Genomic DNA, 23,450 nt, shown 5'->3' with positions numbered 1-23,450 from the left:
CGTGCTGTTTGCAGAAAGAATTTCGGCAGAATAATTATATATACCCACACATCATTGCCTTGGGCCATACTCTGCATGGCATTTTTCAGCGAGAGGGTTCAGATGTTTCAAAGACACCTAATACTTCTAAAATAGAGGTGACAAATGCATGCAATTGTTCTCCAGACACTTTGTGCACAGAAGTGTAAAATTTGGGGTAATCAAATCAGGAAACACAGCCTTAAAGCAATTTCCTCAAATTTATGGTCACAGTGAAAAGAAAATATTCCCGAATCCATGTGTCTGTGTGGGTGTATGCATGCATGTGTGTGTACATATGTAGGTTTGCCATAATCCTTTGGAGGCTTCTGCATATTTGACTGAAGTTTGGTTATTATTTTGTGGTCTGAGAGCAAAGATAAGGCTGACATCCCCTTTCCCCTGACAAAGAAGCTTTCTGAACAATGTAATCTGAAACTCTAAAATGTGTCACAAAAGATACATTTTACCTAAATCAGTATTTCAGAATAAGTGAAACTATGACTCTGTCTTCCAACTACCTATATTTGGAGTGTTCCTAATTGCAGAAAAGATGTAAAATAAGCATTTTATTTGTATTTTTTGCATGACTTTTGTGATAAATGTAGTTACACAAGAAAAGGCTCAGAAAGACCTCATTTTGCAGGTGTTTCAGCTATTTACTGGAGTTGGATAAAGAATCAGAATAGGGGGTTTGAAAACAGTTTTTCTACGATGTCAGTATAATGGAACCCCAGATGCAGCACATTCTGTGGATAAGTTCCCCCACGAATCCTCTACCCTATTTTCCTGCCAAAATAAAGGTGGTTATGCTCTGAATAACTCCAAATGTGCCAGGAATTTAAAAGTGTGTGGTGTTCTGCACAGCATTCAAAGAGACTGATACAGCAGAATTTCAATTCTATTTCCACAGCATTCAGATTTGCCTTGAATTATATACAATTTAACTAGTAAAGTATATTGAAATATCTGTTCACATTTGCATATTTCTAAGTTTATGTTTCTAACTCAATGGCTTTATTTAAAGAAAAAGGAAAGCCTTAGACTGCTAAGAAGAGAAAGGGTGGAATATTTTAAAATTAGTTAGGAGATCTCAGTATTTAAGATCAAAGGATTATGGGCCACATCTTACCTGGTAGTTATCTCTGCATTCGGATTCAAGTTAGCTTGGCACTCTATTTCATTGCAGTTTCATTTCATTCTCTCTCAAAACTGCTAATGTTTTTCATGCTTATGTTTCTCCAGATACAATGCTATTCTCTCCCTATATGTCATTCTGGGTCCTGCTGTTGGATGCCTTGGATCCCATGTCCCATAGAATGCTGCAGGCAATGCTTTCTTCCTGACCAGAAAGTTTCTCCCTCAGGGGCAGCTAAGGCACTTTAGGTTGAGGCCTGAGGCCCAGGGCTCTAAACTATATTCCCGTCCTCTCGTGGCGAGGTGGAAAATGAGTTTTCCATGGGATGACATGGCTTAGCTCTTTTAAGAATGAGATTGCAGGTCTCAGAAAGCAGTGGAGATTTGGGAGCTCCACAAGCCTGTGATGGTACCAAGTGTTACAGCTCCTTGTTTGAGCTGCTGTGGATGCAGGTGGATGTATGAAATCAGCTGACAGGCAGATCTGTTGAGACCCCCGCCCGGCTGTGCTTCACAGGGGGTCAGCGCGGAGCTATTGGCAGTGATGGAGCAGGCCCCAAAAGCTGGAAAAGGTAATTCTCCCTTTGCTGCCTGACCACTGGGCCTCCAGAAGTGGTTCTTCCAGAAAAAATGGAGTCTCAGACAGTCATGGTGGAAAAGTGGTGATCAAGGGAGTACAAGCCCCCCAGATAGCCAGCCAGCCTTTCGGCAGTGGGGAAGGGTTTTGAGGATGAATGTGTCTGATTTGCTAGGGTCAAGGGTGCAAAGATACTTAATCTACATACAGTGGTACAGTAGCTCATTTATATGTAGTAACATGGCTGGGAGTGGGATGGTGTCCCATCACAAGAAAGAGAAAACAGTATTTAATTATCCTACCTGTCAGGGATAACTTCTAGCTGCAATTAAAGTCATTTGCTGGAGAGGGTGGGGTAATTCCAGGTATTGCCTGTACTTGCTGGTCAACTTCCTTATTAGGAAAGGGTCAGGCTTGTAATTTTGTGATTGGGGGGTTACCAGAACAGGTGGAGTGAGAATCCCATGCCCCACTAAAGATAGGGAGTCTGCCTTCATAACCTAGTGCAAAACAGATGTCCAGAGAAGTCAGATGTGAGCCTTCCCAGCAGAGTCCCACATCTATGCACAGTCTTAAAATCGTGCTATTCCTCCAGCCACTGTAGCACACTTGAACAAGTTGCTATATCCTATTTTCACAATCTTACTTCAGGGAACCCTTGTCTTCTTTGTGTGATATTTTTCCTGCTAAATTAATCACCTCTGAAGAGATATTGCCCTGAACGCAGCTCAATCTAACTAAGGTCTGGTTGGCCAAAGAGTGCAGATAGAAAGTGCATATATGTTTCTCTTTTATTAAATGTTTTACTTTCATTTTAAAAACATAAAGTGTATAAAGTGAATGAATGAAAGTTTCCTCTAGGCTTGATAATAAAATAAGTATTTACATCTTATTTGTATTTATTTATTTATTTATTTATTTATTTATTTATTTATCTGTGTTTATGTTATTTATTTTAATTTCAGAACAGACTTGCAATTTGATTCAGGCTAGCCATAAACTCATCATCCTCTTTTCTCAGGTTCCTTTGTGCTGGGTTTATAGATTTAAAACAACATGTTCAGCTTTTAATAAGCATTTGTTGATCAATAACTATTTACCACATAACAACAAGGCAGTAAAATAAAATGTGCATTAAAAACAAGCTGGGAATATTAGAGGTTCACATGACACTTAAGCTAAAAGTAGAATCAATAGAGAAGACACCTCGCTATAAACTAAAAGCACTATTTTTCTAGGTTTTTTATCAGCAGAGACAATGTTATTATAAAAAGACATCACCATGAAAAAAGTACAACATTATAGGTATTCTCCTCTTTTTTAGTATTAATTTTCAAATATTCAGCATAGATTTTCAAAGGATCACAGAACACAGTAAAGTTATGTTTTAGTGTGGAGACTTTTATTTTGAATAGTGTGCTCACTAAATATCAGAATCTAAAATCAATTTGTAAATTAATATTTCCCTCTCATATTTACCAATACATTCTCAAATTTTTCACTGTGATATTTTTTATGATTCCTAATCTTAATATGCAAAGCAGACATATTTTAATTAAGAAACATAAAGTACAAAATACTTTATGTACATAACAAAATCAGCCAACTTTTCACAAATAATGTCTCAGACATTATGTGGGACTTTTTAATTATTTTGTTTAATTCAAATATTTTACATCTGAGTTCTTATTTTTCAAATGTCTGAGTCATTTCTCATTATACATAAAATAAAACAAAGAAAGCAGCAATTTTGTTCACAGTTTCAAAGGGTTTATGTCATGGTCAGTTATTTTCATTGTTTCCATGTTGATGGAAAAATGATGTACACTTAATGAGGGACAGCAAACAATGAGCTAACCAGTGAGATTATGGAACACATACTATTCCTCTAAATGACATGCTTCAGTGACCCACTTCTTCTAATCAGACCCTATTTCCAGGTTACCATTAATTCCCAGTAATGTCATAAAACTATGATTAACAGTCAATTCCATTGAATAGGTCACAGCTTAAAACAGACATAGAGCCAATAGAGGGATACAAATTTTAAGAAATAAGCCATTAGGGAAACATTTCTTTACAAATAATAACAAAGAGATAAATGACAAATCCACATACCATGAATTGCTTTTGAAAATTATACTATTACCAAAAATGCTTTTTCTTAAAAGATTTTGGAACTGTTCTTAAAAATTAAATATTTTCTTTTATGTGTTTGAGAACTTTATATGGATGTGTGTATATGACTGTGTTCATGTCTGAGACCCAAAGAAATCAGAAGATGTTGATAGGTGGCAGATGCCCTGGAACTGGAATTATGATAGTATATTATGCTGAGAAACGAATACAGGTTTTCTGCAAAGCAGTATGTGGTCTTAACCACTGAAACAAAATCCTATCTGCAAAGAAAATAAGAGACTATGATTTTTGTTTTTATTTTATGTGTGCATGAATTTTTTGCACGTTTGTGTTATTAGCACTTGGGAGCTTAATTCCTGCTTAAGCCAGAAGAGAGTATCAAAACCCATGAATCTAGTTACTAATGGTTTGAGTCACCATTGGATATTGAGGATAAAATCTGAGTGCTCTGAAAGACCAACAGTGCTAGTAACTGATGAGACATCAGTCCTGCCCTTTATTATGTTTTAAGCTTCATGTACAATTTCTGTGTGATTGGGAAGATAAAAGACATATTATGTAGAATTTAAACAAAAATTACTTTTGTAGATAAAGATTATATAGATTCAATTTCGATGGAGACAGTTCTATACCTATGTTACTTTGCACAAAATTAAGCTATAGGTCTTCTAAGTTAACACATTTGTACTGCACATATTTTTACTGTTGTACCTTGTATATACTTTCTAACCTAAAGATTTGAACATCTACTGGTAATGACAATGTGATTTGATTGATATGTTTGTCTTCATTCCACACATTAATTGCTTACTGAAAATAATTTAGAGGCCTAATAGATAATTATTCTAATTCTCTGAAGCAAACAAGGTCTGTCTGTCACAAATGTGATAATGTCATGATTAAAAGATCAATTTTAACATCTAGGAGCTTTTCAATATCTGTCCTGTCTTCTAGAGACATTGAATTAGTCACTGAGTATTGACTTTAGATTAACAATTTAAAGATTTTACTTGGGAAGGTTAACAATGAATATAAAACCTAAGAATATTGACTCATACTGATAACAAAATATGATGGGAACTGTAAATTGATGAGTTGCAGAAACATGAAAAATGGCACTTGAATCATATTCACTCTTTGGGATAAAAGTAGAAGTTTGACTACAATAAAAATGCCCTTAGAATCAACTGATACTTAAAAAAATAAGTTATATCATATATACTATTTAAAATATAAAGTGTTTATAGAAAAAAAACTACTTCTGCTGAATTCATTTCCAGTAAGCCTCAATCACATGTTCTTTACATAAAGACGACTGGTGATTTTTGCTGTTGTTGTTGTTTGTTTGATTGTTTGTTTTTTTAACAATTTAACAGTAAATAAAATGTAAGTAATCCTCCTTATATCTCTATACATACATAAATACCTGTTCTCTCTGACAAAGTCATGGTCTGAGGAGAGTTGTCTTACTCTGTGAATATACTTGTGTATTCAGTTGTAGCATTTGCACCAAGAAAAAAACTGAATTTATTTTTCTTTGAAATGAAGGAATAAATATGAATTAAAATACAAGGCAGAGAGAAAATTGACTTGACTCAGTCATTATACATACTTTTACTTTTGGCAATTAAAGCCTATAGTTATTCAATATATTTATAGGAAAATTTTCCTGATAATGATATACTGAAAGATTTTTCAAGAGGGACAAAGTACATACAAAATAAAAGTATTACAATAAAAGGTCATGGGTTTTATAATTCACTGTGGTGTTTTCCATAGTAATTCCACAAATAAAATATGACATGCTATGTATCATATAATGATACAATTCATTGGTAAAACAATCTATTTAATGGATTTCAGACTTCATTGGCTTTTGTTTCATTTAGGTTGAGTGTTGTTTGTATAGCATATTCACAACTAGAATCTAATTGATTGACTCTAAAATACAGGCCTTGGCTTTTTATAATTTATGAATTCTTGGTGGATTTAGAAGTACAAGACTTACATTTATTAGTAGCAATTCAACTTACACTGTCTTTGAAATTCCTATTGCCCAGAATAATATTTCAATGGGAAATGTTGGATAAAAATGAGCACACAGTTTTGAATGTGTTTACATTCATTTAATTGAGATTTAATGCACTTTTTCATGCTTAATACAGAAGACCTGCAGTAGTGTATATCTTTGGATAATCATAAGTCTAAACATTTTGTACACCCTTCCTGTTTTTCTTAGAAATTCTTTGAAAATATAATATAATGTGTTTTGATCATATTTTCCTTCCATCCCCCAAATCCTTCTAAACCAACCCCCTTTCCTATCTACAACTTGTACCTTTCTCTTTGGAAACCTGTCAAGTCCAGTTTGTGATAGTTATATAATTTTAATATTTTGCTGTTCAGTGGAGCATGTTTAACTTACAAAGAGATGCACTCTTAAAGTGATTCTCCCTCTTCCAGAAGCTAACAGTTGCTTCTTAGCTAGTGGTGGGATTTTATTCTCTATCCAGTTCCCTTTAACTTAATGGCATTTTGTCTAGACTGAGAGTGCACAGATCCTGTTGTAATCATTGTGAGTTCATATGTGCAGCTTCCATACTGATCAGAAAAAACAGAGATTCCTTGTTGATTTCACCACTTCTAAATGCCCCTTTAGTCGTGATCTCTGTTTCTTTGGGGGAGTGAGTTATTATGTAGTTGTCCCCATTTAAGGCTGAGCATTCTGAGGTCTCTAATTCTTCGATCCTTGGCCACTCATTGGTTTCTGTGTTAACACTATCTACTGAAAGCTGAAGCTTTACTTGTGATGGTTTACAACTGCATTAATCTATAGGTAAAATGATAAGTCATTAGTAGACAGTTTAAGATTCTGAGCATTTTAGGTTTTGTGCTACGGCTCATGGCTTATGTAGCTATAAGGTCTTGGCCTGATGATGGTACTAGGTATGAGTTTTATCTTGTGGAAGGGAACTTGAGCCCAACCAGAGACTTTGCTACTTTCATGGTGTTCATTCCCTGATAACACCGATGTGCTTACAATGTCAAACCAGACATTATTCTAGCTTGCATGGATCATAGTTTAATAATATTGGTTATTTCCTTTCTCTTTTGTTAGCACACATAATGTCTTCTAGCATTGTAAAAACTAGCTAGTAGGAACGAAACTGCCAGGTCAACATAAGATTAATATCTCTGTGTTATATGAATCAAGTGCATAGTATCTTCAGCAACAGGATCATATAATCAAAGTTTTGGATGGTAATCAAGAACAATGCCAGTGGTCTGTACTGTTTGTGAGTCTTTAGAATGTCACTGGCCAAAACTTCAAAAGGGCTAGCAGATTCCTGTAACTAAGCTTTAGTTTGTTAACCTGTGCTGTCCCATAGGGACATTATTGTATTGTCCCATTATAATGTAATTCCACTTTAAACTCTTTATTTGCACACATACACACACACACACACACACACACACACACTTACACATGTGCACTCACATACAGGCACGTGTGCAAGATTCTCTATTGTATTATGTTTTTCTGTGACACCTTTAAAGGATCTTTAGTGTAACTTGTCCCTCCCAGCATTCATTCTTTCATTCCCATTTTCCACCCAAATTATAACCTTCACTGTTCGTCATTCTCATTATTTTTAGCACTGTATTTTATCAACTTCAATTGAAATTGTTCTCCCATAACTCTTTGCCAATTTCTTGATTTCTACAAACATTCAGAACAAAACATAAAATATACTATTCAAAGCTAACATTCAGTGAGGAAAAACCTATGATTTTTTAATTTTGTCTGAATTACATCATTCTGAATGATTTTTCCAGTTCCTTCTGCTTGCAAATTTTAATATTGTTTCTAAATGGCTGAACTGTGTTCATTTAAGGAACAGATTATATTTTGTTTATACATTCATTAGTCAATAGGTGTCTATGCTGTATTTTATACCTGTTAGTATGTCCACAATCCAAACATTATATGTTGAGGAAAAAAGTAAATTGTCTGATTATATACAGCGAAACTATTTTTCAGCATCTGTAAAACATCTATTAGGTAGAAGATACAATAATTATTGTTACTAATTCATGTATTGTGGATTTATGTCTGTGTTCTCTTTTAAATTGAACAACTCTGAAAGGTAATTATGATTAGTGGCATGAAGACTCACAGTGCATAATGTAATCTGTTCCCTCTATCAATCAGTGTATAGTGATTAGTGTGTAGATGTGGATACAATAATACATACAGCAACTGATATTTATCAATTCATCTTGTAAAGTTAATGAATCCCATTTATCTTAAATAATGTGAATCAAGAAGCAATTGAAGTAGAGTGAACATCTAATGGCATCAAGGAGAAAAGGATGTGGTGTATCGTAGGAGAGCTAGTACAGCTATAAGAAATGAATGAGGGAAATGTTCAGTTGAGAGAGAGACAGAGATAGAGAGTGGCTACATCATGAAGATTTGTTGAGGCGATAAAAACCTAGAATAATTTCATCTCATTAATGTCCAGTTTTCTTGTATAGTTTCAGTTGCGATGAATGTAGGAAGGCATCAATGGCAGCAAAACCCAAACCAAACAGATCCAGAGCTGAAAGAGTTCTGTAGCCATGAAATGCTTTTATTATGGCTGCTAGGGTTAGAACTCAAGGTTTTATGCTACAGTCAAAAGTTCTATCACTCAGTGAGGCATCTTCAAGTCCTGCAAATTATGTTAAAATAAGTGCTGTATTAAATTATTCTTCTGAATAAAACAGTTTAATAATATGTAGTTTCATTTGCAAGCTTATTAAATTATTCACATTTGTAAATAACTGTACTGTACATTTGTTCAAAACAGAGAATCAATACTATTTTAATAGAATTCACTTTTTGATCAGAGGTGTTTAGTCCTAAAATTATTATTTTTGAATGACCATCATTTTTTCAAAATTTAATTATTGAAAAATAAAACTCTCTTCACGATCTTTCTTCACCATATTCAGGCCTTAGCAACTGTATAAATCTATCATAACACCACAGAAAACTGTGAAAATTATATAATATACCAGTAATAATGATTTAAATTACCTGCTTTATGTAAAAAACTATTTTATAATTTTCTTGAGAAACTGTTCTTTTTTTGTTTTTGTTTTTTATTAATTTATTCATATTACATCTCAGTTGTTAGTCCATCCCTTGTGTCCTCCCATTCCTCCCTCCCTCCCACTTTCCCCCTACTCCCCTCCCCTATGTCTGTGACTTAGGGGGATCTCCTCCCCCTGTATATGCTCATAGGGTATCGAGTCTCTTCTTGGTGACCTATTATCCTTCGTCTGAGTGCCACCAGGCCTCCCCATCCAAAGAACGACAGCATCTTCAACAAATGGTGCTGGTCTAACTGGATGTCTACATATAAGAAAGTGTTCTTAGTGCCCCTTCATAACTCCTTCTTTCTGGTGTCTGGTTGATTCCTTTTAGGAGGCCATCCTGAGAGATGGCATGGAGGGTTATTATCAGGATGTAAAACGTTTTTCAATCCTTTGTGTTACACTAAGACTTAAAATAAAACACAAACCTCAGTAATGCAGATGAAATTACACTGTGTTTATATTTCTGTAGACACACATTATTAAACATTGCATTGAATTTTTAGTTTTTGGTCTGAGCCAGCAGAGGATGTGAATAATGATGAATGAAAAGTTTAGCATGCATCTTAGTTGTCTCGATCTTTTCATGTTAACATGTCAAAATTATCGACCCAAGTTCCTTCTAGAAGTTTACTTAAGCTGATAGATAAACACATTTAGCTTCTAGGATTCTAATGCCTGCAAATGTCTTCTTGTGCACATGCAAGAGAGTTTCCTGCACATAGGGAATTGGAAATTTTATTGTTTATTTCCAATTACTGCCCTAAATGGTTGCAATAGCATATATTTTATTAATGTATCCCATTATTCATATTCTCTATATACAATCACATTTTATTATTTTCATACTTATTAATTTGCTGGTGCAGTGGGCTAAATAATAATGCACTGTTTAATCATCTTATTTTGTTTATATTATTCAGGTAACCTATGAAAATTCATATATTTTACATACATATTTCTGTGACTCTTTCTGTTCATTGTATCATGAGTATACACTGTGCTTATATTCACATACTCTATATATTGTCCATTGAAATAACTTTTTCTACACCACACTGAATATTTTAACATGGGTCCTACTGATTGATGCTTTCTATAATTCTTGTATTTTATATTGCTGTAGAATAAAAATTCCTTGAGAGTCTATTTCTCTCTACAAAACCAAACAAAGTGGTTCCACTTAATTTATTATTCTCAAGTTATGAGTTTAAGGAGGCTTTCTTAAAGGAACATGGGTAAAGTATTATTTACAAGAGTCTCCTTGTCCTCATCCCCAGTAATATTTAACCATATGTATATTTTCAGAAAGAGGGAGTTTGTGTACCACTCAAGGTTCCCACACTTCTACAGAAGAATTTTAGTGATACCAATCTTGTGAAGGTCAAGTGTGGTAATCACAGTTGCACTGTTGTCAAGGTGGCAAAGACAGTCTGGATGACAAAGTTCCACAATAATCGGTAGTTTGGTCTCATATTCTATGAATTACAAATAAACTTTCTCTTATTTTGAGACACTATTACATATAGGAGTGCATGGAAGAACAGAAGGGTGGGATAGGAGCTTGACAAAAAGACCAAAATAGCTGACTAGTCTGGGCCTAAGGGGGGCTTGTGAAAACTGAAGTACCAAGCAAGGATCATGCATGGACTAGACCTAGGCCCACTATACATATGCACGTAATTGGCAGCTTGGTCTTCATATGGGTTCCCTAGTAAGGGGAGCAGAGGCTGTCTCTTACATGGATGTGGCTGCATGCTTTTTGATCACTTCCTCCTCACAGGGCTACATTGCCAGGCAATTATGGAAGAGGAATTGTCTGGTTCTGATGCAACTTGATGTGCAGGAGTGGGTTAGTGTGTGTGTGTGGGGTGCTCTCCTTTTCTGAGGGGGATGGGAGTGGAAATAGGGAAAAGAGGGAAGAGGAACCAGGAGGAGAGGATGTAAAGTGAATAACTAAATTTTATAAAATAAAACCAAGTGAGTAAAAGTTAGGTGGCAATTGTTATCTTCATCTTTCATTAATGTGGCTCTCTGAAGCCACTGAGAACAATAAATGCCTACATGATAAGAGAGAGAGAGAGAGAGAGAGAGAGAGAGAGAGAGAGAGAGAGAGAGAGAGAGAGAGAGAGAGAGATGAGGAGATGAGGAAAGATGAGGGGTACTTGGGGGGAGGCAACTGTCAGTAATCTTAGCATCTTAGCACTGGACCATGTAGGTAATTATCCTGATCTTCTAGGTGAGATATGTCCATTGGTAAAATAGTGATAAGACTCTTCATGAGCATAAGCAAATACCATACTTCTAGATTCAATTTGAGTCCTTTTCCACAGGAAGAAAACCCTGTCTGCTAATGTAAACATGACCAGAAACAATATTTGTGGAAGTCATACTACCTATGAAAACTTTTCTGTTGTTTTTGTTAAGTGCTCACATCAATCTGACTTCTAAGTATTTGTGTGTATATCCATAGATTTTTTTTTTGTCCCTCTCAAAATTGATGAGAAACCTCTCATTCAGTGGGTATTGTTTAAAGAAGAGATGCATGTTGCAGTTATTTTACCGGTATAGCCTAATAATGTTTATTATTAGCCCTTTAATTATTATTATGGCAGTATTTTCTAACCTGCCAGCAATCATTCAAGACACAGACACTGGTTAAAATAGCCTTAGTTATCATGGTGCAGGGCAGATGTTAATGCCCTAAACTAATTCCCATAGTGGGGAAGGTATGGGATAACTGCCCCAATCCCATGCCATCTGCTTCTTATAATTTGTATCAAGCTACCTCCCACCCATAATCCCAAATACCTGCTAATTATCATCATCTGTGCCAAGTCTCCATCCACGCCGGCTATGTGCTTCACCTCCACCTAACCCATAATGGCTCAGTCTCCTTCTTCTCTCTGTTCTATCCTCCTCCTAAAATTCTCTGTCTTCCCTAGCCCTGGAACCTTAGCCATGCCTATTCCGTTTGCCTTGCCCAAGGTGTGATGACCTTTTATTGGTCAAACAGGTTAGGCTCTTAGGCAAGCAAGGTACAGGTGCATCACAGAGACAGCAAGCAGTAATTAGCATCAAAATACATCGTACCAACTTCCATCAGATGCATAACTGTTCTAATTACTGATAATGAGAGATTCTGTGTGCTTATGTATAGCTAAGACATCTATATCAACGTGATCACATGCTAAGAATCATGGATCATTGCAGAAGAATTGACGGGATGAACATATATGAATTTTAAAGGCTATAAAAGATGATGTAAATATAAACATCAATGAAGCGGGTATTAAAGGAAGTAATAAAAGAGACACAATTGTGAGTGATAGTCCGTGTGTGTGTGTGTGTGTGTGTGTGTGTATGTGTGTGTATGTGTGTGTGTGTATGTGTGTGTGTGTGTCTGTGTATGTGTGTGTGTGTGTATGTGTGTGTATGTGTGTGTGTGTGTGTATGTGTGTGTATGTGTGTGTGTGTGTGTGTGTGTTCATATATCTACATACATCCTCTTCAGATGCTATAGAAGGGAAAAATCATTAAAGGGCCATGTATAAATTTTGTGCACAAATATTTCCATTAGAAAAGTCAAAACAGGAATGTTTAGTGATCTAGAAAAATTTATCAGCAAGCCTGGTTCAAAAATGCCAAAATTTTATGATAAGAATAAATATAACCTATATAGAAAAGTAACACAGATGGGATTATTTTTAAAAATCAGAGATTAAAATGTTTTAATGGTTGAATTTTGGTATGTTCTAGAACCTAAGCAAAGAAGAATACTTGAGATTCATTTGGGGAATATACATACGAGACAAGCCCAAATCTTTATGAATTCACCCATTCCATCTATTATAAATTTTAGATAGAAGACCAATAAAACGGTGATTGTTTTAAGTTAATATTGAATTTCTGATTGATAAATTGAGGGAGCCACTGTATACTAAGAGAAGCTAGGATTGATAGAATTATTATGAATCATAAGATATTTATATAGCTTGGAAGTTACCACTTTTCCCTCTAAGACACAGTTTCCTTGATAAGTGAATTTTCAAAAGGAAATGTAGAAAGGAAACCTGTAGGTATACCCTACTGACGTCTTACATGGTGTCTTTTCTTCAAATATAGATGTTATACCTTTATATATTTTGCAACAAATGCCTCATACCAAGATACCTGTTCACTTTGCTTGAAGTCTCTTACTCATGGTTAATTTTAGGAATGTAATACATATTTATGTAGAGTGCTGCTTTTCATAAAGCTGTCTTCTGGTTTATGTTGCTGTTCATGTGGAAATAGAAATAAGATTTTATTGTCAGTAAAAGCTATCTCTGAATATTCTAAACCACAGTTTGCAATGAAAAAAATAGCATACCAATGATTGTCTTGTATGACTATTTTGTGTTTTATTGATAGCCCTTACAGATTAGCACACAAGTCATTTAACTTGCACTGTTGACACTATATCATTACAAAAGTTCCTATAATTAACCTAATTCATTGCACTGAATCATTTAGTCTGAAAACTATAGACTAAATAACTTTTAATTATCTTTACTTCTTAATGCTCAGTTTTATTTGATTAATGCAACTTTATGTTTTAGTTAATAATCAAATAAAGCAACTTTAATTCTACTGAGTATCAAATGACAAATTGATATACTTAACACATTTAATTAATTTATTAAATGATGTTTATTTAATCCAAAATATTTCAAAAAGAAAAAATAGAGTGTTTAATGCTGACTAAATTTATTGTGATACTATGTGATGTTTTGGCATATGCGTACATCATTTAGTATGTGAACCAACGCAGTTGTACAGTATAGTTTCACATCTCTGTGCTGAGGCCGAGAACCTTCAACAACATTCTAGGGTTTTGAGAAACACACAATATTTTTAACCACAGTTTCTATACTGTGTGATAAAACATCAGGGATTATTTCTCCAATCAAACTTGACATTGCAATTATTGACCAAACTCTATTCTTACCAACATTCAACCATTGGTTAGCCATGCTCTCCACACATTCAACCATTGGTTAGCCATGCTCTCCACACATTCAACCATTGGTTAGCCATGCTCTCCACACATTCAACCATTGGTTAGCCATGCTCTCCACACATTCAACCATTGGTTAGCCATGCTCTCCACACATTCAACCATTGGTTAGCCATGGTCTCCACACATTCAACCATTGGTTAGCCATGCTCTCCACACATTCAACCATTGGTTAGCCATGCTACCACACATTCAACCATTGGTTAGCCATGCTCTCCACACATTCAACCATTGGTTAGCCATGCTCACCACACATTCAACCATTGGTTAGCCATGCTCTCCACACATTCAACCATTGCTTAGCCATGCTCACCACTCACCTCTGTTCCAGTGACACCAAACTACTTAGGTTTAATATCTAGATGAGATCCTTTGATATTCATAAAATTACTTTGTACTAATCACTGATAAAGCATACATTAAATGAAATTCCACAATTAAAATTCACTTAAAAAGTATCACTTAAACAAACCACTCAGATATATTTAGTTTGTTCAAATGTTGAATTTATCCAAGTTTAGTTCTAAGATATTTCACATAGTGCATCTATTTACTTGAAACAGACAGCTTTTTTTGAATATTATTTCAGAAATCAATCAACAAAATAGAGATTTTTAAACATAATTATGAATTAGCATATTCAGAATTAGTAATGACTGCCTATTGATCAGCATAGCATCTTCATTGATATAAAATAATGTATTTCAGCTTAAATGGGAAAACTAATTATAGAAAATCAGTCCAAGGATTCATGTTTCATTACTAAAGCCACTTATACATGACATAAAACAATATTTAGAATTCAATATTAGATAAAAGAAATAACAATGTCCAAGCATTAGTATTTATTTATTATAAAATCAAATCATAAGTACCTTGATCTCTAGTAGTAAAGGACTTTTTTATTGAGCACCCTTTATAATCCCTCAGGATCACAAAAGAGTGATGTTTCTATTATGTTTTGTGCTTTTGAATATGTATGTGTGTGTGCATTAAAGTGTGTGTGTGTGTGTGTGTGTGTGTGTGTGTGTGTGTGTGTGTATTTGCAGGTCAGAGACAACCTGCAAGAGTTGTGATCTCCTTATAACATGTGGCTTTACAGACCCAATTGTCATCAAGTTTTGCAGTATTACCTGCTAAGTCATTTTGATAGCACTCCTCAGCGTTTTTTTTATTTAACTAATTTATTCAGATTACATCTCAATTGTTATCCCTTTCATTGTTTCCTCCCATTACTCCCTCCCTCCTGCTTTCACCCTATTCCCCTGCCTTATATCTGTGACTGAGGAGGCCCTCCACCCCCTCAATATGATCATAGGCTATCAAGTCTCATCTTGTAGCCTGATATCCTTCCTCTAAGTGCAACCTGGCCGCCCAATCAAAAGGACATGGTCAAATATGGGGCACCAGAGTTTGTGTGAGGGTCATTCCCCACTTTCCACTCAACTGTGGAGAATGTTCTGTCCATTGGCCAGATCTGAGTAAGGGTTCAATGTTTACTGCACGTTTTGTCCTTGGTTGCTGCAGTAGTTTGAGCAGGACCCATGGGCCCAGATCCATCCATCATAATGTTCTTCTTGTAAGTATCTAGGACCCTGCTAACCCTTCTATTTCCCCATTCTCCCATACTTCTGAAAGGAAGGACTGCATTTATTATAAATGCCTTATTTAGTTATTTACTTATTTATTTTTGTCTTTTTTAATTTTAATTTTAATTTTGTTCATTTATTCAGATTACAACTCAATTATTGTCCCATCACTTGTATCTTGCCAATTCTCCCTCCCTCCTGCTTTCACCCTAATCCCTTCCCCTAGGTCTAAAACCTAGGGGGACCTCCTTCTCCACTATATGGTCATAGGCTATCAAGTCTCCTCTTGGTAGCCTGCTTATTCATTCTTTGAGTGATACCAGGCCTTCTCACCAAGGGGAGGTGGTCAAATATGGGGAACCAGAGATCATGTCACAGTCAGTCCCAGCTCTCCACATAACTGTGGAGAATATCCTGTCCATTAGCTAGATCAGAGTAGAGGTTTGATGTTTACTACTTGTATTGTCCTTGGTTAGTGCAATTATTTCTGAGCTCTTCTTTAAATTTTATCATAGAGAAACTAGCAGTAGAAGAATGTTAATTCAGAACATGGCTGTTCTGACAAGAGATCACATCCAAAGATCTTCTGGGTCTGTGTGATCCAGCTGGAATACAAACATGCCTTTAATCCAGGAGACAGAGCCAAAGAGATCTGAGTCCATTGCTTGCCTGGCATAGAGCAAGGTAAAGAAAAGCTTAGATCCAGGCATGGTGATACATGTCTTCAATCCCAACTAAAATTAAAGTTAACTTGTAGAAGGAAGCACCCATGTTTGGAAGTTACGTCTACTTGAGTGGCAGAAAAAGTGACAAATCGGAGATTATTTGACAGATTAGGATATTCCCAGCTCTTACAAGGAGAGAGTGGAAAGGGGAGCTACTTAGGAGACAGTGTTTTAGAGAGAGGAGGCAGTTTTTACCAGGACAGTAACAGAGAGATGGGTTGCAGAGAGAGAGAACTCGGGTGAAAATGGAACACAGCAGAAAATGAGAAGAAAGCCAGAAGATTAGGGCTGACTTAGCAATTGTGGGCCAAGAGAGAAATCATATTAAATGAGTCATCTGGAAGAAGATTTTAAGCCATAACAGCTGAGTAGAACAAGCCAGCCCAGAGCACAGAATGAATAAGTAAGGGTGATCTCATTAAGCAATAACTCTCAGAGGCTGTAAATATTCTAAGCTTAGGCTAGGTTATACAGAGGATAGGAGCTTACAGGACTAGGCCTTATCCAGCAGAAGAAAGTAGTAAGCCTCCCGGAAAACTACCTAACCAGCAGAATAAAAGTTACATTTATAGAAAGCAAAAGTTTAAAATTAAAAAAAAAATAGAGTACACATTTAAAGAACTGCAAGGTAATGATTTTTAGAAGCTACCATAAAGAAGTTAGGAAATAGAAGTCAAGTTAATAAATAAAGGTTGATTGCCCATAAAGTACCTTGAGTTATTTTATTTTATATGTAGTTACATGGATAGAGTCATATTAATCTTTGCTATTAATGTGATCGGAAGATGATGGGAAAGAGAATTGATTATTCCATGCTTACCTGGCTAATAAATGAACTCAGATAGTACAAATGAAGGGCAAAAGTTAATGAACTCAAGTCTACTAGGACCCATACAACCATGATCTGTACCGATTTTAAGATTTGGAGGCTGGAGAGAGAGTGCAGAAGTTAACAGCAAGTAGAGTTTCCAGATGACTCTAGTTTAGTTTCCAGTACCCACACATGTTTCCAATGTCCAACCTCTTGTAGGAGGGGATCTAATGTCTGTGTCTTCCCCAGACACCTTTGCTCACATCCATATACCCAAGCAAATCCACACATAGATACACATACTTGAAAATAAATCATTGCGCTGGAGACATAATTTCACAGTTAATAGCACTTGTTGCTCTTGAAGAAGCTCCACATTTATTTACCAGTACCAAATAGCTCATAACCCACTGTCATTCCAGTAACAAGTGATATGGTATACTTTTCTTACCACCATAGATCACATGCATACATGCAGTAAACATATATATGTTTATATATATGTATGTATATACACACATATATACATATATATTCACACACACACATATATATATACACACACAGAAAGAAAACTCATACACAAAAAATAAAACACACTCAGATTCTGTTATATTGGAATTTAAATTCTAAACAATGCATGCAATTCAAACAGGAACTACAGTTGATTCCTGCTTGTGCTGTGCAGAAAGGTCTGTGGTGGTTTGAATGAGAATGGCACTCTTCCTTATCTCTGAATGCTTGCTTCTCAGTGGTGTACTGTTTAGGAAGAGTACTTGTAAGTTTTGCCTTATTGGGCAACTTATGTCACTATGAGTGGAATTTAAGGTTTCAAAAGCCTGGCAAGCCCAGTCTCACTCTATTCTGCTATATGCACATGGTTGTGGATCTGATGTGAGCTCTCAGCTATTTCTGAGCACAACAGTTGACTATCTGCTGCCTCACTGCAAACCATGATGATCATGGGATAACTTCTTAAACTGTAAGCAAGCCCCTAACTAAAAGTTTTTATTAAATAAGCAGCCTTGATGGTGTTCCCTCACTAAAATAAAACATTAACTAAGAGAGATTTTTACTAGATTATCACCTGTGTTCTAAAATTATTAAAAATGCAGGAACTTGAAACTGCACATTGCATAAAATTATTTAGATTAAATAGTAAATATGAGAATGAACAAAATTAAAGGTAACTCTAAAAAAGCTTTATGTAAATAATTGAAACTATCCTAGGGACTTGAAATGGTTAATAAATAGGGACTATTGTGAATAATTCATCTATATTTGCACATATAACATCTCTACAGAATAATAATGCTGCATAATGCATCACTAAACAAAATTGAAGATGGTTTTGATTTATTATAATTAAACCAAGCACTTTAAAAATATTACTTACTAGGCAATGATTTGCTCAATATGTGTCACTATCAAGTGAAGCAAATATAAATAAATTAACAAATTCAAGATGAAAAAATATATTTTATTCAGACAGTCCTGCTTCACAACACAACAAAATTCCGTGTAGGCATAAGGTTATTGTGCAATTCAAATACTGATTTCTGTATCCTCTGTATTTGTTTGCAATCCTTGTTCTGAGAATTTCCTATGCAATGTTGTGTAAACACTGCTCCCCAATTGTTCCCTTGTATGTCAATAAAGCAGTTTACAGCCAGTCTCTGAGCAGGGGAGAAAATAGGGCTGGACTTCCTGCCAGCTAGGGGAGAAGAAGAGGGGGAAGTAAGGGATTGAGCGATGGAAGATGTCCAAGAAACATCAGGAGAGGATCTGGAACAGAAAAATCTATGAAATGCAAGTATCTTTAGGATGTAAGCTTGGAGGAAGCCAGATTAGTATAGAATCATATCTATCTGTTGTACCTAAGATGTATATTCTTGCGATAAAAATAGACTAGTAATTGATATGACCATGATTTGATCAACTAACAATTAACTTGTATAACTTATTTATCTTAAAACAGCCTGCAATAGCACTTTCAAAGTATTGGAAGTAAACCGTGTATTATAATTGTATTATATGGGTACAATACCACATATTACCAGTGAATTATAAATAACTTTGTAATTCACTACAGTGTAGGATTATTCTTATTGGAAGGTGTTAAAGATCTGTGGTATTTTCTTTTCTATTTAAACAACTATGATAGGACATAATACAAATGAAATTAGATAACTTAAATAATAAATGAACAGTAATTTCCATATCTACAGATTAGGCTCTGGATATTTTTGGGTTATATGTATATAGACATTATACACTCTTAAAATAGTCTTTCATTTAAATAAGTACATTTAAGTATTAGGAGTTCCAAAATAAAAACATGGAATGAATAGCACAAACATATGAGAACAGTGACAGAAACTTGCACGTGAGGACCTGAGTAGCCTCCACATAATGATTTTAAGCTTTTATTCAGATGGTTATTTTAGTTCTCACTATGACTCCAAAAGAGCAGAAGTTTATCATTAAAAACAATAGTGAATTTACTCACCATAGTTAGTGGTTAATTTTTAAATTTTCTATAGAAATTTTTCTTGGACCACAAATAGTTTACATTGAAACAATTGGATATCTAATCACTTGAATTGACTTTCACCCACATAGACCTAAAAAAAAAAAAAAAATTAAAGAAAATATAATGGCAGAAATTCTGAGGGGAAAAGGGCAATATATATTAAAGAAAGAATTCTGTCATTCTTCCTGGAAATACAGCTGTAATGAGAAGAGATGCCTTTTTCCTTGGAGGAGAATGCAGTGATAAACGTTTTAGACTTATAAGGAAAGCCATGAGCCATGCCTACTATCGTTAGCCTCATTCTGCTTAGATCACCACAAGCAGGGATCCCTGTCCATTACCTTCAGCATGAGTGGCCTCAAGGAATATTACTCAGTTAAGAAAACTATTGCCTCAGCCATCCCTCTTACATCTTTAGATAGCAGAGGACTGTGCCAGATGCAAGTTTTTCAGCTCAGTGTTATATCTAACATAGAAGACCAATTACTAAGCAGAGACCAATGAATCAATACCCAAGCCTGAGATTGTAGATGAACCTCATAAACCAACATCTAGTGAAGGTCTCTGTGTTGGGAGAACTGACTGGAGCTTTTGCTTCCTTAACTGTTAAGTTTGGAGTGGGGCTTGGGTTTCCACACTACAGACTTACACTTAAGGCTAAGGTCAAAACGAGCATAGTATCAGCCTGGTTGACAAAAGACTATCTTCTATATCACTGTCTAATATTAAGTTGAGTAGCTGTTGTCAGGTCAGTACTCACAAAGCCTCTGGAGCAATGTTGGCATCAGGCAAAATGTTCTACTCCAGATAGACTGATGTGTGTATCAGTTTGCATCACCTGGAGATACAGAGTCCTCTTTAGCCAACAAGTGAGACAAGACTGTCCTCATGCATGCAAAATTCAGACATGCCACACCTTAGTATCGCATTTTGTGGCAATGGAGTACCTGTACTGACAACCAGATAGTACAGTACATAAAGTAATAAAGAATCTATATCTTGAGGACAACATTGGATAACTAACAAAAATCTTTGCTTTGAAATTGAGAGATTTCCTAGTGAAACCATTTCCTCCAGAGAGTACCTGTAGACTTCTTTGAGATCACAGATACTAGGATACAAATTCCCTTGATGATTAAATTTCATTTGGGTCAACATCACCTGTGACTGCGTGAAGTAGTCATGATATATTAGTTGTCTTCAGCAAAATCTGGGCTTTAGTCATATTCTGCTAGTGACAATCTTTATGGACTGTGAATGTGGTGGGACTCTGTATAGTAATGAAATCAGAACAAAGGTTCTTTTGAAACTATCTCCTTTCCTTTTCCTCTTTCTTTCTTTCTTTCTTCCTTCCTTTCTGTCTTTTCTTCCTTCCTTTCTTTCTTTCATTCTTTCTTTCTTTCTTTCTTTTATCCCTTTTATTATCATTCCTAAACTCTTTTTCACAAAAGAAAAACTCATGCTTAGGTTTTAGGTAACTATCTATAGAAAAATAAAATCCATTGCAATACCCACAACAGGGAAGAAAAAGGAAGGCATACCTCTGAAAAAGGACAAACTCGCCACTTCCTGCCCTTCACATTTCTTGAACTTTTATCTTTTGTTTCACATAAAATATCATCATTTCCTAGAGTGGCTTGAGGGATAGACTAGCATTTTTAGGTAGCTTGTACAGATTTCTAACCAATGTAGACAGGAGTCACCCTCCAGTGCTACAAGAGTGAAAACACACAAATGGCAAACTCACAGCAGATCTTTACTTATGTTACCAAATAATTTTGGTTTAGGAACAACAAAACCAACAAGAACCATCTTGCTCATAACTTTTGAAAGACAGATAAATACTCCATCTTCCAAAATTCAGATTAGGATATATTAAAACAAAAGAGAACCCAGGAAACTACCAACTGACCAGCCAAAATATGTTTGAAGAACACCAGGGAGTAAAGTATGAGGAAACTCACAGACAAAGAATTTTAAGCAGCTGTCCTAAAGAAATGTAATGAACTTTCAGGGAATACAGATAAATGATTCAGTACTCTAACAGAGAGATTTAATGGAAAAGTAGAAGCAATTAAAAAAATCAAACAGAAATCTGTGAGCTGTGAAATACACTGAGTGAAATTAAACTGTGATAGATGGCGTTGGTAGCATAATGGATGTAATGGAAGGCAGAATAGGGGAGCTCAAATGTAGCCAATTTGGAAATGCTCAGTTGAGAGAGATGAAATAAACAGGAATGAAACAAGAGGAGGAAAACATACAGGAGTATTTATTGAATACAAATATTCAGATATTGGGATTCATGAGGCAATTAGGCAACCAAAAGTATAAAAACCCTATTCAAAGTGATAATAATGAAAAGCTATGGGAACCTAGAGAATGATACAATATACATGTATCAGAAAGCCAGGGATTATTCGGAAAGTTCATCTCAGATTCATGTAAATTAAGGTACATCACATAAAACTTTTCAAAAAATAATCTTAGAAAATTCTCAAGACAGCAAGAGCAAAGAAAGAGACAACATGGTAACAGGACTCAATTCATTTGCAGCTACTTTCTCTTCGGAATGCTTACACACCAAGATAGACTGGCACATATTTCCATAGTACAGAATGGGGAGAAATTTTCAAAGAAAGAGCACCACATTATGATAAACCAAATTGGTGGCTGGAGAGATGGCACAGAAGTTGAGGGCATTGTCTGTTCTTCCAAAGGTCCTGAGTTCGATTCCCAGCAACCACATGGTAGCTCACGGCCATAAATGGTGAGATCTGGTGCCCTCTTCTGGTGTGCAGGCACACCTTTAGGCAGAATACTGTATAATGAATAAATAAATCTTTTAAGAAAGATAAACCATATTTAATAAATGAAGGAAAAAAGAAATCCCTAGAGAAACAAAGTGATAGTATTTACCCACTAGATCTATCTTACAAAAACATGCTAAGGGAAGTCACCAAAATTGAGTGAAAGAGATATTACTAATAAGAAATAATCATCTCTGACAAAAGTAAATATACCAACAAATCGGGAGTTTTGTCATATCGCAATCAATGTAAAAATATATAATAAAGATGACAATCAGCCAGGTGCAGTGGTGTACACCTGTAATCCCAGCACTCAGAGAGGCAAAGGCAGGCAGATAGCTGTGAGTTCAGGACATCTAAGGCTGCACAGAAAAACTCTGTCTTGGAACAAAAAAAGAAAGTGAATCACAGGTAATATGAAAACACAAGGGGAAAAATTCTGGTTGGTGAAGGTGTAGCAGAGGCATGGGTAAGAGATTGAGATAAAATAAAGTAGAGATAACATGTGCTTAACAATACTAAGATGTATATATTTGAAGAAGACTATGAAACCTCACTAGTACATAAACCAGTAGTACACTAAGCTAGCGATTTGGGTATTTGGGAAGCTAAAGTACAGAACTTTACATTTCAAGGCTATTCTGGAGCACTTAGTAATTCTCTACATAAGGAAGCATTGGCTGGATACCCAAATTGATGGTAGCATGATTGATTACCAGAGTAATGCACTTGGTTTAACCCAAGCCATGTTTTAGCAAAAAGAAAAGCTTGAAAATGTCAAAATACCAAAATAAAATACGTATTTTTTTTATCTTCCTTTTTTTTTCTTTTCAGAGAGAAAATAAAATTGGATAGGTATGGAAGGTACTGAGGATCTGGGAGGAGTTTGGAGAAGGAAAAAAAAAATGAT

This window comes from Acomys russatus, chromosome 6 (genome assembly GCF_903995435.1).
Source record: "Acomys russatus chromosome 6, mAcoRus1.1, whole genome shotgun sequence".
NCBI classification, from domain to species: domain Eukaryota; kingdom Metazoa; phylum Chordata; class Mammalia; order Rodentia; family Muridae; genus Acomys; species Acomys russatus.
This window is presented reverse-complemented; position numbering follows the sequence as displayed.